The sequence below is a fragment of the Pistacia vera genome, unplaced genomic scaffold, assembly GCF_008641045.1.
Source record: "Pistacia vera cultivar Batoury unplaced genomic scaffold, PisVer_v2 Contig1149, whole genome shotgun sequence".
Taxonomy (NCBI): Eukaryota; Viridiplantae; Streptophyta; class Magnoliopsida; order Sapindales; family Anacardiaceae; genus Pistacia; species Pistacia vera.
In genome coordinates, this window is record NW_022195192.1 from 324,447 (window position 1) to 337,177 (window position 12,731).

At 37.5% G+C, this 12,731-nt stretch overlaps 1 non-coding gene across 1 annotated transcript; it reads right to left on the reverse strand.

The window, feature by feature from the left end:
* Window positions 1-1,250: 1,250 nt before the first annotated feature.
* Window positions 1,251-1,357, reverse strand: LOC116146378. Its single transcript, XR_004130486.1, has one exon. It is a non-coding gene; the product is annotated as a small nucleolar RNA R71 (small nucleolar RNA).
* Window positions 1,358-12,731: the final 11,374 nt, after the last annotated feature.

Consider the following 12,731-nt stretch of genomic DNA (forward strand, 5'->3'; position numbering starts at 1 on the left):
GATACTTAGTTGGTCTACGGTAGTAAAACCATAGGTTGAGCGAACGCTAGAGATAGGTTACCGCGACTTGTGAGGTTTTGGTAAATTCCATAGAGCGTACTGATCCCCAATTGCTTAAATCTGATTACAGATAGTTCGGGTTAGTAATTAGGGGTTAATTTGATAATTGTTCGAGAGAAAGTTATTAGAAATTTAGGGAGTTTGACCTGCAGGAAGAGCTTAATAAAATTAGCATGAGAGATCGATACACATGAATAAGAGTTGGTGTGAAGTCTATGCCCTAGGTCTAGTCATCTTGTTTTTACCCAAAGGTTTATTTTAATTGTTCTCTTTTCAGTTTTCTTTTTAAATTCAATTCTTTATTTGATTTAGGCTTCCTTGATAAAATTTGGATTGATCAAATAGTAATAGGATAGTTTAATTGGTAATTGATAATAGTAATTCCCTTGGGTTCAATATCTGTATTTTATACACTTTATTACTTGTACGATTTCGTACACTTGCGAAAATTTACAACAAGTTTTTGGCACTGTTGCCAGGGAATTATTTTTTTTCAATATCATTACGAACTATTTAGTTGCTAGTTTGATTTGTTTTATCTTTGTTTTGAAGTTAATTTTATTTATTTATTTTTATTATTTGTTCTGTTTTGCTTATTTTGTCGTGTGTTTTTGTTTTAGATCCTGGAGAGCTTATGTTCAAGTGGTGATGGTAATCTTAATCCAATAAATTTTGAGATCGAGAGAACCGCTAAACAGTTGAGGAAAGAAAAGAGGAAAGCTGAATCTGAAAAATCAATGGCTAACACAGGAATTGTCAACCCCAGTATGGGAAATCAAGAGAATGAGAATGAGGATACCTTAGGAGGAGAAGTAGTGGTTCAAAGAGCATTGAAGGACTACTCTAGTCCTACTATTAATGGGTGCTATTCTAGCATCAGGAGACCACCCGTTCAAGCGAATAATTTTGAGACTAAGCCAGCAATTGTTGTAATGATTCAGCAGTCAGTCCAATTCACTAGGCTACCTTCTGATGATCCCAACCTGCATGTCACAAATTTTCTAGAGTTATGCTACACATTCAGGCATAATGGAGTATCCGATGACGCAATTAGGCTAAGGCTTTTCCCATTCTCTCTTTGGGATAAAGCCAAGGCTTAGTTGATTTCTCTGCCATCTGGGAGCATCACAACTTGGAACGAGTTAGCTCAAGCATTCTTCACTAAATATTTTCAACTTGCAAAGTTTGCCAAGCTGAGGAGTGAGATTACAAACTTTTACCAACAAGATTTAGAGTCATTGTATGAAGCATGGGAAAGGTATAAGGATCTCTTACAGAGGTGCCCTCACCATGGTTTACCACTCTGATCGCAAGTGCAAACGTTCTACCAAGGGTTGCTACCAACTATTCAAGCTATGATTGTTGCTGCAAGTGGGGGAGCCTTGAACAATAAAACGCCAGAGGATGCATACAATTTGATTGAGGTGATGGCGAACAATAACTATATGAGGACTCTAGAGAGAAATTCAACGAGGAAAGCAACGGGAGTGCATGAAGTTGATGGTTACACTGCATTGGCTGCTCAACTCTCCGCCATTCAAAAGCAATTGGTAGTTGCTCTAAAGGTAAATGCTATTGAATCTTCTTCTCTAATATGTGACCTTTGTGTTGGAAATCATTCATCGAAGGATTGCCAAGAAGGTAACCCATTTGCTCAGCCTGAACAAGCCAATTACATCAATAATTTTCAAAGGGGGCAAGGGAATCCATATTCAAATACATATAATTCAGCATGGAGGAAACACTCGAATTTTTCATGGAGCAACAATAATGAGCAAAAACAGGCTCCTGTTTTTCAACCTCAAGAGCAAAAATCTAATTTAGAGAATGTGTTGACCAAGTTCATTGAAGAGACAAGCAAGAGGTTTGAGAAGACTAACGTCCTAGTTCAAAATCAATCAGCCTCTATTCAGAACCTTGAGACTGAAATTGGGCAAATCCACAGTATTTTAGCGGGAAGAGTTCAAGGGACATTGCCAAGCGATATAAAGAAGAATCCAAAGGAGAGAGTTAATGCTATCATATTGAGAAGTGGTAAGGAGTTAAAGGAGGTAAGGAAGGAAGACGAAACAAAGAAAAAACTCGAAGAAGATAAAAAGGGCACAAGAGAAAAAAATGTCAAAAATGCCCAAACTTCGATAAACAATGACTCAACACTCCCGTATCCTCACAGAGTGCGAAAGAAAAAAGCTTGGATAAGCAATTCGGTAAGTTTATGGACATGTTTAGAACTTTACATATTAACATTCCTTTTGTAGACATGTTGGAGCAAATGTCAAAGTACGCAAAGTTTCTAAAGGAGATTATCACCAAAAGAGGATATTTGAAGAACATGAGACGGTGATGCTTACGGAAGAGTGTAGCACATTGCTATTAAAGAAATTACCACAAAAGCTCAGAGATCCAAGGAGTTTCATAATTCCTTGCACAATAGGTAATATTCATTTTGATAAAGTTTTATGTGACCTAGGGGCTAGTGTTAATCTCATGCCATTTTCGATTTATAAGAAACTAGGCCTAGGGGAAGTAAAACCAACCACAGTCCATCTTCAACTAGCTGATAGGTCTATAAAATACCCGAGGGGAGTAGTAGAAGATGTATTGATCAAGCTAGATAAGTTGATTTTCCCAGTGGACTTTATTGTTCTTGACATGGAAGAAGATTGGGAAGTACCTCTAATTCTAGGAAGACCCTTTCTAGCTACGGGTAAAACTTTGATAGATGTTCACCAGGAGAAGCTAATCTTAAAAGTGGAGGATGAACAAGTAGAGTTTAATGAGTTTGATGCCATGAAGTACCCATCCGAGGGCGATACTTGTTTTGAAATTAGTGTCCTTAATAATGTCATTGCCAAAACCATGGAAGAAAATTACCCAAGCTCCCCCTTAGAGAATTGTCTAGTTCATGCGAGAACAAATGAAGATGAAGTGGATAGAGAAGAGTTGAAAGGGTGTTTAAGTTTCTTAAACTCTCTACCATCAATGACATCCCCGCCCACTAAGAAGTTCTTTGAGATTAATACGATAGAAAGTCACTCCAATTCATCACCAAAGGAGCCTTCGAAACTTGAACTCAAACAACTTCCATCTCAGTTAAGGTATGCATTTTTAGAAGATTCAAAGTTTTATCCTATTATTATTAATGCTTCGTTGAGTGATGTAGAGGAGGAAAGGCTATTGAGGGTGATACAGACATACAAGACAGCTATTGGATGGACAATTGCGGACATCAAAGGTATAAGCCCCTCAATTTGCATGCATAAGATTTTAATGGAAGAAATTTACAAGTCGATGGTGCAACCACAAAGAAGACTCAATCCAGCAATGCAAGATGTGGTGAAGAAAGAGGTTTTAAAGTTGCTAGATGCAGGAATTATTTACCCAATTTCGGATAGTGCATGGGTAAGTCCGGTCCAAGTTGTACCAAAGAAGGGAGGAATGACTGTGGTGCAAAACGACAACAATGAACTCATTCCAACAAGAACGGTGATAGGGTGGCACGTGTGCATTGATTATCGAAAGCTTAACTCTGTGACACACAAAGACCACTTTCCACTTCCGTTCATCGATCAAATGCTAGAGAGATTAGCAGGCCATGCATTCTATTGTTTCCTAGATGGATACTCAGGATACAATCAGACTGTAGTAGCACCGGAAGACCAAGAAAAGACCACATTCACATGCCCATATGGAACATTTGCATACCAAAGGATGCCCTTTGGACTTTGTAACGCACCGGCCACTTTTCAACGTTGCATGATGTCCATCTTCTCGGATATGGTGAAAACTCTATCGAGATTTTTATGGACGACTTCTCTGTGGTAGGTAATTCCTTTGACTCTTGTTTATCTAACCTTTCTTTAGTTTTGCAGAGATGTGTGGAGTCCAATCTAGTACTAAATTGGGAGAAACGTCACTTCATGGTACAAGAAGGAATCGTACTAGGCCATAAAATCTCCATCAATGGGATCGAAGTGGATCAAGCAAAGGTGGAGGTCATTGAGAAGTTACCACCCCCAAATTCTGTGAAAGTCATTTGAAGCTTCCTTGGACATGCTGGTTTCTATAGGAGATTTATCCAGGACTTTTCTAAAATCTCTAAACCTCTTTGTGATTTATTAGCTAAGGATACACCTTTTAATTTTACTAAAGAGTGTTTAGAAGCATTTGAGTGCCTAAAAGCTAAATTGATATATGTACCTATAATTGTTGTGCCCGATTGGGAATTACCTTTTGAATTAATGTGTGATGCTAGTGACTATGCAATAGGTGCTGTATTAGGGCAACGAAAAGGTAGAATTTAGCATGTTGTTTACTATGCTAGTAAGACATTGACGGGACCACAATTGAATTATGCTACGATAGAGAAAGAATTTTTAGCTGTTGTTTTTGCAATTGACAAGTTCTGTTCTTATTTGCTAGGTACAAAGGTCATCGTACATACCGACCATTCAGCTTTGAAGTACCTTCTAGCAAAGAAGGATTCCAAGCCAAGATTGCTTAGATGGGTGTTACTTCTTCAAGAGTTCGACTTGGAAATCCGAGACAAGAAAGGAACTGAGAATAAAGTAGTGGACCATCTATCTCGACTGGAAAGAAGGGAAGACGATCAAAGTGATGAAAAGCCTATCAATGAACATTTCTCGGATGAGCAATTATTTGCAGTACAAGATAGACCTTGGTTTGCTGACATCGCCAATTACTTAGCAAAGAAGGTGCTACCTCCTGGAATGACATACCAAAGGAAGAAGAAATTTTTCTCCGACTTGAAACATTACTTTTGGGAGGATCCATTCTTGTACAAGCAATGTGCTGATCAAATGGTCAAGAGATGTGTGCCAGATGAGGAGATGGAGAATGTACTTCAACATTGCCATTCTCTAGAGGTCGGAGGGCATTTTGGAGCGACACTAACGGCCGCTAAAGTTCTTCAATCAGGATTTTTCTGGCCCTCTCTCTTTAAAGATGCATTTAATTATGTTCGAGCTTGTGATATGAGTCAAAGGGCTAGGAATATTTCTAGGAAAAACGAAATGCCTCTTAGTAACATTTTAGAAGTGGAAATATTTGATGTATGGGGAATAGATTTCATGGGACCGTTTCCATCTTCTTTTTCTAATCGTTACACTCTTGTGGCTGTAGATTACGTCTCAAAATGGGTGGCAGCTATGGCACTACTGACCAATGATGCTCGTGTCGTAGTCAAGTTCATAAAAAAGAATATCTTCACAAGATTCGGCATGCTTAAAGCTGTCATTAGTGATGGAGGAGCTCACTTTTGTAACCGACAATTCGAGACATTGTTGAGTAAGTTTGGAGTTACACATCGAGTTGCAACACCATATCATCCACAAACAAGTGGGCAAGTGGAGGTGTCTAATAGGGAGTTGAAGAGAATCCTAGAGAAAACTGTGAATGCCTCTTGGAAAGATTGGTCCCCCAAATTGGATGATGCACTATGGGCGTATAGAACAGCTTTCAAAACGCCAATTGGAATGTCGCCATATAGGTTAGTATATGGAAAAGCATGTCACCTATTGGTTGAGCTCGAGCATAGGTCTTATTGGGCTATGAAGATATTAAATTTTGATCCAAAGGCGGTAGGTGCGAAGAGATTGTTGCAACTCAATGAGATGGAGGAATTTCACCACAAAGCATATGAAAGTGCTCGGATCTATAAAGAGAAGACCAACTTTGGCATGATAAGCACATTGTGAAAAAGGAGTTTAGAATAGGAGAACAAGTTTTGTTATTCAATTCGAGACTTAGACTTTTTCCAGGAAAGTTACGATCATGATGGTCCAGACCATTCATTGTAAGTAAGATTTTTCCACATGGGGCCATCAAAGTTCATCATCCGGTGAAAGGGACGTTCAAAGTCAACGGACAAAGATTGAAACCCTATGTTGAGCATGAATCAGAAGACAGAGTTTCGATTTTTCTCCACGAGCCAAAGTGAACATAAAAAGGCGTCAAGATAAAGATGTTAACTAAGCGCTTTGTGGGAGGCAACCCATGTTTTAAATTACTTTTCTTTTATTTTATTTTCTTTCATTTTCGTTTTCGTTTTCCATGCATTTATTTATTTTATTATTTATATATGTTTTTTTTTTATATTGTTTTTGGTAAAAAAAAAAATTAAAACGTGTGTGTGCCGCGGCACAACTTAGGCAGAAGCTATCGTGCTGTGGCACAATAGCGCGCAAAACCTAACAATTCGTCACCCACAGCCATGCCATAAACAGAGAAAAAAACTGTTGCTGCGTTTTTTGCGTTTTTTTCACCACTTTTTCACTTCTTTCAACTCAAAAACTCATCCTTCTCCTAAATCCCATTCTCATTCTCATTTTTCTTCCTCTTTTGCAAGGATTTCTAGTGTAAATTCAAGCAAATTTTCTTGGTGAAGTTAGGGTTATGAAATTGGGGATGTTCAATTTCAAGAGAAATTGGTGGAATTGATGAGCAAGATAGTTTCTTTCCAACACAAGTAAGTATTTCTATACTCCATATTCATGAATTTGGCTTCCTATAACTTGATATGGCAAGATTGCTTGGTGATTTTGGGTGTAAATTCGTTAGTTGAGAAAATTTTAGAATAAGGGTGATGTGCAATGTTCTTGTGTGGATTTTCGATCATTCATTGTCATTTGTGGTGTTGATGATTTGAATTGGTGGTGACTTTGATTGGAATTTTTTTTGTTGATGGAAAAATTGGTGATTTGGGTGCAAATTCGTGGCTGAGAAAATGTTGGAATAAGGGTGTGGTGACTTTGCTTGAAATTATTTTGCTGCTGGAAAAATTGATGTTTAAGGGGGATAAGTTCAAGCTTAGTTGAAGAATTAGGTGATTGTCCAATAGTGGACTGTGGTTGTTCATTGCGTTGAAAACTAAAAAAATGAATATATATTTTTCATGGCTCCAAAGATAGCTCCCAAGCGAAAAGTGAGAGGTGGGCAGGGTAGTCAAGTGCATGATCCTAAGTTTGTGAGTGGAAAAGCTACGGGAAGGTTTGACAATGCTCAGCAAAAAGTGAGGCTTTCATACAAGAAAGGGGCATGAATTTTGATGATGGTGATGTAGAAGAAATAACTGACATAGTACAGAAATTGGGTTGGAATAAATTCACTCAAACACCCCCGTCAACCGTTGCTCCAATTGTAGAAGAATTCTATGCTAACTTACCCGACAGTTACAATGAGAAAATGAGAGTTCGAGGAAAGGAGGTAAAATTTGATGCTAAGACAATTAACCAATACTATGAATTGCCACAAGTCGAAGAGGACGAATATGAGTACTTGAAAAATGTTGATTATGACAAGGTAATTAGGAGATTGACAAAGGGACAAGTAGCGTGGGTCATGGTAGGTGACCGATATAAGAAATTTTTCGCATGAAATCTTCGCAATGCTACTCGTGTGTGGCAATATTTCATGAACACAAGATTGATGCCAAAAACCCACAATAGTACTATGGATCAAGTGAGGGGAATCTTGCTTTACTGTATCGTGACAAAGAAGCAGATGAATGTGGGTAACATAATTGTGTCTCAAATGTTATCTTGTGCCAACAATCTTAAAATGAGCTACTCCTTCCTGCAACTTGTCACGACACTATGTCATCAAGCGGGAGTTCCTCATACTTCGAGAGAAAAGATGATTCACCCTAGCATTTGTTTGACTTATAAGTACATGAACAAACTCTCAATAAGACAGGAAAAGCTAACTAGATCAGCGGGTGCTTCATCCTCAAAAGCTCCACAAAAGGACCAAGACGAGAGTTTGTATGATATGGTGGACACCATAGGCGATTATCAACGTCAACAAACCGAATGGATGAATGCTCAATTTCAAGTACTCTTCAACATGCAATGAGATCAAATGGAGCAAGCAGGGTGTGACACTTCAAGGTACAAATTGAGCGAGATGATTTATCGTCCGAGTGAGGCTGATGAAGGAGACGATGAGGAGGCATCCGATGAAAGTATGGAGGAATAAGCAATGAGACGAGCTCTAGTTGGAAAAGGAAAATTGATGTGTTGCATTCCATTTTATTTCCTTCGCTTTATGTACTTTTATTTTTTGTGTTGTTTCGATTCTCATATGGCTTGTTTGGTTGATGTAGGTTTTATGTGGATTGTTGTTTAAGGTTTTAAGTTGTGACAAATTTAGTGTGATTTGGCATGTTAATCATTTGTATTCACCCATAAGTTTCATTATGCACTCTAAATTGGTCAAGCATGGCACATAGTTTGTTTTCTTTTGGATTAGATTCCTGATGACTATTGGATACAACAAACAATATGCATGCCTTCACAAGATTATCTCCACATAAATGTGCGCACGAAAGGTAGTGTGGTTGTTCTCTCTACACATTGAGGACAATGATCATCTCTAACATTGGGGGTAAGGAATATTTTCTTATGGTCAAATTGTTTTTGGTGTTTTGAATTATCTCTTTAAAAGCTTTTGGGTGAAATTGTTTTAGGTATAGTTCTCATACATAAGTCAGTGATAAGACCATGATAGTGAATTTATAACATTGAGATTTTATTAACTTTTGCGTAATGTAAAGATGATAGTAGATGAAAATTGCATTTAGTTATGACTCTCTTGGGAATGGGTTTGATTGGTTGAATAATTTGGAAACTTAGAGACGTTTTATGTGTGTTTTTATGGGCAATAATTTTTTTGTGAAAATTGGGCATAAACTCGAGAACTCATTTGATAACACTTGAGGCGAAATCCTAGAATCTGCATTACTTAGGATATGATTTAGGCAATTTTCTTTGGAATAATTGAGCCTTTCAAGCCAACCTATATTATTTTATCCCTAGTCAAAACTTTGAGCCTATATATACACTTGGTAAGCCTTATTATTATTATTTTTTTTTTTTGTTGTAAACCTACTATATCTCACCTTGACGATGAAGCCTAAAACACTTTCAGACTCATTTTATTGTGAGAGACTTAATTTAGGGTGACCTTATAAGAAAAACTTATGAAATGAAGTGTGGTAGAAGAAAATGAATATATTTTTTGGACTACAACCTGAGTATGTGCAATGAGATAGGTTGGGGGTGGAAAAAAAATGATGATAGTAGAAGCAAGGTGGGGTAGACAAATTTTTTTTTGAGTTACTATCTTCCTTAAAAAAATAAAAAAAAAAAAAAAAAAAAAAAAAAAAAAAAAAAAGGGAGAAAAAATTTTTTTGCAGAAAAGTAGGAAGAAGTAACTGGGGAGAAAAACTTGAAATGAGGTACATTACATGAGGGTTTGTGCTAATTTTGGAAGGAAGAGTTCAATCAATGTGAAAGGGTAAAGGGTGAATGAGAAGGGAAGCAAGAAAGAGATTGTTCATGGTCATTTACTGTAAAATATTAAGTCTCTTACATTTTGTTAAAAATTCCTTTCCGTTCTTTCATAAACCATTACCCTAGCCTAACGTTACAACCATGAAAAAGACCTAATGATCCGAGGTGGTGATTGGATTCTACATTAGTGGATAGTGGTTTGAAATTTGAGCCTATGGAGTTTGATTGCACATTTGTTTTATTTTCATACTTTGCCTATGGAAGCTATGCATAAAATCATCTGGGCTTTTGGATGAATCATTTGTGAATGATTATGAGAGAGTCAATAACAAAAATGTAGTTGAAATTCACTTATTCTTTGCATTTGCATGTTGTTAATTATTCGATTTGTTCACATTGACACAATTTTTGAGACGATTATATGTATGAATCCTAAAATGTTTGTTTGAGTCTTTAGTTTTGAGTCTAGGTGAGGTTAGGTTTGGATGTTTGTGAGTATCATCGTTGGAAACCCTCACGAGACTATAACTCATCCAACTAGGGCCGCCTAGGGGTTTAAAGGCTTGTTGCATATGCTAAATGCAACCGTGACAATCTACGGAAGTGATTTAGGATGGTGTAGATATAAACTTTATTTTGTTTGTGTTTTCAAGCTAAAGGACTTGTTCTATCGCTCAGCTTGCTAGGGACTAGCAAGAAGCTGGTTGGGGGTTGTGATAAGAGCTTGAAAATACACATTTAGTCAGTGGTTTTTGGGGGATTATTTGTGGGAAATTAGGCTTAATTTGGTAAAGTTGCTTAATATTTTCATAATTGCCTTTTACAGGATCATGGGTATTTTTTAGTGTTTTTCAGGTCACTAGTGCTTAAATGTTATGCTCAGATAAAGAATCATGTTGGAAACGGAATGGGTGACGAGTGGAAACAAACGGATCAAGAATCGGAGTTGAATTGAAGAAGTTATGGAAGTTGAAGTAAAGAGAAGATTCTAGATTACGTTACAGCTTACGCATGCCTCGGTATTTTGAGAATATTTTGAGTTGTAGAAATTGGATTAAAACGATACTTGGACCATTGGAAATCTGATTCAAAAGGCTACATTTCATACAACTTTTCCAAATTCCATCGTTATCGAGTTCAAAAATCAACATCTTTGAAGGACAGTGGAATGATGCGGGAAAAGGGCAGCGACTACTGTCCCACGACACACCTTTTCCATTAGCTACTATGTCACAGCACAGTACCACGGCACAGTCACGGAAGTCACTAGTTTGTTGTTCATTTTTAGCCAGGAGAATAGGGTTAAGGGTTCTAAATCAAATAGAATTAAGGAAAAACAATTTGGTAAACATGTAACGCCCCACTTGAGGTACGTAGTTAATGCTTCTTCTTTTGCTCTTTTTGAGTTGATTCATTAGTATTATTGTTTGGTTGACTTTGAGTGATATGTTGAACACTTGCCTTGAAATTGGTTGAAAATAGAAGAAGTTTAGTGTAACAACTACTGAAAACTAGTACAATGCATGCATAATAACAATATAAAATTGGGCCCCAAAAATTTCTTTTCATTAGAAATCATATGTCTTTTATACACAAATATTACTGTTTACAAAAATGCATTTTAAAAGACAAAACAGGGGAAAACAGTATAGCTATTCCTCTTCGCTTGCCGACGCCCCTCCGACTGCGTCATCACCTAGAACCTGCATCCACAAAAGAAAATAACGGGGTGAGCACAAAATAATGCTCAGTAAGTAAAACTCTCTATCTGTCTATCCCCGTAAGAATAACTCTTAATTCTTTCCTTATACTATTTCTGATTCTATTTCTGTTTCTAATAACATCATGGCCTCATCTTACCGGAGGTACGGCCAGATGGCGTTCACACAGCACCATCTCACTCTCTATGGCTATCGGGTGGAATTCACACAGTACCAACCCGTTCTTAGTGACTACCGAGTGAGGATCACAAAGCACCAACTCGATTCTTCCTAACTATCGGGTGGAGATCACCTAGCACCTACCCGTTCCTCATGAATTTTGGGTAACGTTCACCAAGCATTTACCCGTCTTCTCTCATATCGGGTGATGATCACTAAGCATCAACCCGTTCTACTAACCATTGGATGATGATCACAAAGCATTCACCCACTTATTAATAACTAATCGGTAGTGATCACAAAGCATCTACCCCATTTCTATCATCATTGGGTGACGGTCACAAAGCATCGACCCATCTCTAAGGGCTATTCGGGTGATGATCACAAAGCATCAATCCGATTCTCATAACGGTCGGGTGATGATCAAAAGCATCATCCCAACATTACTACTCTCTAAATCATTCTATTGTAGCATTTTTCAATGCTCTCTACCCTTAGAGTAATTGTACAATACTAAGCTCTCTCATAGAGTATTTTACACAAAGTTTCCTACTCTTCTGGTCACTTTCTATGTACAAGTAGGTGCTATGGATGGTTCAACTTCAACAATACACTTATGAGATGCCAACATGCAATGTTGCAGGAATAAGGTTCACTACTCACACTCAACCTCTATTAGGCATTTCATCAAACAACTCATGTGCACTATAAAACTCTATTATAGCCAGATTCTAAAACTTTTCTTAACCATCCAAAATGGGGAAAAACCCCTTCACAAAGCCATAAAAACCTGTCAAACAAAACACTTCCAAAAAGGGTTCCATCACACCCTCATCCATCTCAACACCTGCCAACCCAACAACCCATTTCATATTTGCAAGGTGTAAACATTCACAAAGCATAGAAATCTCTATTTAAACCCTCATCATGGCTATCACATGTGTATCACATACATTCTCATTTCCATCAAAACCCTAATCAAGAAATTCTTAATCTCAACTTGGGTTGGGTTTTACTTACCTTGTTATGGAGAGATCACAAATTTTCTTCACTGTTTAGCTTGACTTCCCTCTAATCTTAACCAAAAGAATGAAAACCCTCAAACTTCATATGGGTTAAAACTCCCAAATCACACACTTAAGTAGAGATTCTTACCTTAGGAAGCCTTAGGTTGCTTTTCTAACTCAAATCACTTCAAAAACCCTTGGAATTCCTTGATCAAAAGAGAAGAGAAGTATGAGAGGAGTAAAGAGGAGAGTTGCGTTTGAGAAGAAGAAATGAGGGGTTTGTTAATTCTAATTCCTTTTAATGATATAACACCAATCATTCCCATTTTGCATCTTCTTTGGGAATTCCATCTATATCCTTTGGTTCATTACAAACTCACCCCATATCAACAACATTCTCCATGAAAAATCCTTACAATTAACTCCCCACTTTTCTGCTAATTAGGGGTAGAGGTCATATTGCCCTTAGGGAA